Genomic DNA, 4416 nt, shown 5'->3' with positions numbered 1-4416 from the left:
CAAAAACTGAAGGCAGGAGACTAGACAAGGGGCTATTTCAGAATGCAATTTAGGAGGCATGTGGTGTGGTAGGAGCAGTAGGATGGACATACAGGGATGGAATAGAACACAACGGATGTTGTGAGGAAAAACCAAAGGATGTGGCATGGCTGAGTCCAAGGTTAAGAGAATCAAGAAGGTGATTCAGATGCACTTCTGGTAACTCCCTACTGAACCGTAGTGCCTTCTACTTCAGCCAAACTAGTGCACGCATTTACCATGAGCCGCTGAATCCAGCCATGCCATCATGTTCATCTCATCATTGTCAGACCACAGCTCCTGGCAGACAGGATTGGGTCCTCTAGTGTCAGTGTCTTGTTCCTATCTCTGTGACAGTGTCTATCTGACAAGGCTCCTGCCCACAGTAGAGGCCTCAGAGTGAATATGCAGACCCCCCCGCCGCCGAATATACGATTTACACTTGCCTCCTTACCTTTGTTTATCACACACGCATGCACACACGCACATATGCCTTCACTTCACTAGCAGCATGATGAGGCCACCATAAACCCTCCATGGTACTCGGCAGTAGATGCAAATGTGAGCAGGCATATTCTCTCCCTTCTGACCATGCCATGCCTGTAGAACAGTGTTAGGATCTTGTCTGACTCTTAGGAGGCACTTGGACAAATGGGAGCCGATGCAAGATGTCTGAGATGGGAGATAGGGAACCATGTACCACAGAGACACTGCTATAGGACCTGGGAGTGCAAGCCCTGGAGAAAAAGAGGAGGCACGGACTGCCAGGAGGAAGAAGGGACATTCATCTACGTGGCCCAAGGGATATAACTAGAATGAGTGGAAGAAGCCCCCAGAGAGACTTCTTCCACAGAGTTCCCAAACTAAGCTTTGAGAACGTGGACTCTGCGGTGTGTTCTGGGAAGTTGTGGTTTCCCCTCCATAAAGAAAGGTTCAAGCAGAAGGTCAAGGGCACCGGAGCATCGATGGATTGTGGGAGCTCCAGAAACATGTCCTGAGGGCCTATCACGTGTGCTACACACCTCATTCAGACTCATAAAGACCTTGCCAGGCAGGGGTGGGAATGTGCCCAGGTTCACAGAGATGTGAAGGGAAGAACTGGAATCCAAGGACTCCTCACTGGTGGACTGAAAGTCAAAGGAGAGTGAATGCGGTCAAAGGAATTCTGGAGCCACTTCTTTACTGGTCAAATTACTTAACCTCTCTGAAGTTCCTCTTCCTCACCTAAAAATGCAGGTAATAATTACCTAAAAGGACTGATATGAACATGAGATAAGGGGACAGTGCCTGATCAGTAGATTTTCAGTCAATTTTAGCTTGACTCTCACCATCCCTCCCTGGCCTTCCTCCTGCCTTTCCTAAAGCCTGTCCCTGTGCAGCTTACCCCACCCCTTCACTGTCTTCAAGACCACCACCCCCACCATGGAACTTGTGTTTGCACCAGCTTTGACACATTTGCCTTGTGAGAGTTAAGTCCTGGTGTTCTCCTTGAAGGATGGGACAGTGTCTCATGCATCTTTGTGTTCTCTGCAGTGTCTGCCTAGCCTAAGGCAGGTGCCCAGGTGGGAGAGAGGGCTGGCTCAGAAAGGTTGAGGTTAACTAGAGGGAGGTGGCAATTGGGGCTATAAGGAGGCATCTATAGGAGAGTAATAAAGGATAGCATGCAAAAATCTGCCTCCATGTAAGGCAGAAGCTTGCAAATCCAATTCCTAGGGAGCCAGTCATGCAAACTGAGCCTTGCCTATTGACACCATCTTCCTTTCCCCAACTTTCAGCCCAAGTCTCCTTTCCTTGCTGACCCTGGTGGTGGTGGTGGTGGTGGTGGTGGTGGGAAATGATGGTGATAATGATGCAGCTCTTATTTATTGGATTCCCACTGTGTCAGAGTGTCAGATCTCTTATATATATTATTGATAATCTTAAAATAATTCATGAGAAAGACAACATTATCCTCATTTTACAGATGAGGAAAATAAAAGTCCTTCAAGATCTCAAGTCTGGGGTAAGTACAAAGTCTGAGCATGCTCTTTCCAGTAATGTTCTCTTATAGTGGGTGTCCAATTATCTCCATCAAGGGAAGCAGAAATGTGGATAACCCAGAAGAAATGATTCTAAAACTTTTTTCTTATTTAGCAATATATATATATATATATATATAATATTCACTTAATTCATATTTGTGGAACACCTAAATTACTTCTCTGGCTTTAGGGATTTAGACAGACTTCGGGAAACCTCTCCCCACCAAAAAGAAAGCTCCATAAAGGCAGGAACCCTGACTGTCTTGTTAACTACCATATCTACAGTGTTTGAAGGTGCCTAACAGGCACTCCACTCCATCATACATGAGGAATGAATTCACAAATCATTGACTCAGACTGTACCATCATGTGTGTGTGTGTGTGTGTGTGTGTGTGTGTGTGTGTAACAGAGAAAATAAGAGAGCGAGAGAGCAGCTCAGGTCAAGGAAAGCCCTGCTACCTTCCACTCAATTACCAACCTCCCTCTTGGATTCCGTGGTCTCTCAAGGGCTAAGATAACCCCAAAGTGGGACACAGTTCTTATGGCTAATCTTCTGACCTGGAAGGTGAAAATGGACTGGGCCTGGGCCAGCCAAGGCCAGTTTAGCCTCAGGGAAGTGTCAGGTAAGCTCCCATGGCAACACAATTCAGTGTGTGTTTATACATTTCCAGCAGAATTCCAGGCTAAGGCCATCTATTCCCCGAGGCGGCACCAGCCCTTCTTCCTTGTCTCTCCAGGTGACCATCTTAGGAAGCCAAGAGAAGCGCAAGCAGCAAAAGAAGCCTTCAAAACATGGAAGGCAGAGGAGTGAAAGCCCCACCAGGGAGAGGGCCCTTTCCCTCCTAGACCAGAACTTCTGGCTCACAAGTGTCAAGTTGTAGAAATCGAACACCCTGGGCTTCCTCCTAGACCCCTGGGCCCATGGCTCCCAGGTCCAGCCCACTAACCCTCCACCCACAACTGCCCCTCCTCACACATGGCCTAACCCTGCTCCACTTGGCAGACAGCTCCTAAGCAGACTCTTTCTTCACCTATACAGTTCACCAGTCCAGGGATCCTCCTCCTCACTCTCTGTCCGTCCAGCCCGAACACCTTCTTCAGGGAGCCCTCCCAGACTTCTCCCTTCAGCTTTCCAGTGTGGACTCTGATTAGGCATCCCCAGCTCTGACCTGGTCTCCCAGAGTTGGGCATGGGTCCAGACACCCCTAATGGCCTAGGAGTTACCTTAAGGAGGGAATGACAACTTTTAATCCCTACAGAAACTATGAAATAAGCATTATCTCCATTTTAGAGGTGAGGAAACAGCCTTAAGATTAAGAATAGCTTGTGCTCTAGCAGTTAGCAAATGGGAGAGGCAGAGCTGGACCCTGTCTGCCTTCAACGCCATGCCTCACCTCCCTGCCTTACGCCTTCCTCTAGCCTAGTCCTCCAAGACAGTACTATATGCCAGGCACTTCCTGTACCATAGACTTTTTATAACCCCATTTAATCCTCACAATTAAACTATAAGTAAAGTACAAATAGCCTCATTACAGATTGAGATACAGAAGCTCAGAAACTTTCAATATATTTCCTAAGGTTATAGAGCACGCGAGTGCCAGGATCAGAATTTAATCCAACTCTTTTAGTTTCTTAGGTTTCCCAAGCCCCTGAGTTTAGCCAGAAACAGGGTGAGAGATACAAGAGTGAGGAATGCAGACTCTCCAGGCCAACATGAAGGCTTTGACTCTGATCAGCCAGCAATTCTGATAAAGGAGGATGCCTTCCAGAAGGCTGGCAGAAGTTGCCCCGCTGATCTGGGAGGCCTAGGAATCCCAGGACAGCTGGGTGCTGGCTGGCTCAGTTGCCGACATCCCACCCTTCCCACTCATCCTGTGAGCTGACACGACCTCAAGTCCTTTCACTTCTGCAAATTCCTCCACTACCTCCAAAGTACTCTAGGATTTGTGATGAAAATGAAATGAAATGAAAATTAATTTTCATCTCGAGAATTGTTCTAGACAATTCTTGAAACAATGTGAGATAGCGAGAAAACATAAATTTGGAAATCAAATAACCTGTGTTTTAGTCTCAACTCAGTTTCTAACTTGCTATGTGACCTTGGACAAGTCACTTCCTCCTCTCTAAGCTACAGTTGTCTTATCTGCCTAATGAAGGAGAAGTACCATTTATTTCTAAAGTTCCTTGAAATTATGTTTGATTATTAATTGCATTTAAATTAATTTGGTTTTTTAGAATTTCAAACTTCTCACAGTGATTAAGATGTAGTGGGGAACACATTAAACTTGAAATCATACTTGATTTGGGCTCTCGGCTTTTAGTCTCGCATATATAAAATAAATTACATGATGATAATGTTTATAAGATTTTTGATGC

At 46.2% G+C, this 4416-nt stretch overlaps 1 long non-coding RNA gene across 1 annotated transcript in view; it reads left to right on the top strand.

Moving 5' to 3' along the window:
* Positions 1-907: 907 nt before the first annotated feature.
* The window catches only part of LOC112478162, a 14792-nt gene continuing 11283 nt past the window's right edge, over positions 908-4416 (top strand). The window contains exons 1-2 of the long non-coding RNA XR_003045730.1: positions 908-1254; positions 1982-2020. This is a non-coding gene — a long non-coding RNA (uncharacterized LOC112478162). The remainder of the gene's footprint in view (positions 1255-1981; positions 2021-4416) is intronic.

The sequence above is a fragment of the Pteropus alecto genome, unplaced genomic scaffold (genome assembly GCF_000325575.1).
Source record: "Pteropus alecto unplaced genomic scaffold, ASM32557v1 scaffold220, whole genome shotgun sequence".
Lineage (NCBI taxonomy): Eukaryota > Metazoa > Chordata > Mammalia > Chiroptera > Pteropodidae > Pteropus > Pteropus alecto.
Note: the sequence above shows the minus strand (reverse complement) of the source record. Positions and strands in the feature narration are given on the sequence as shown.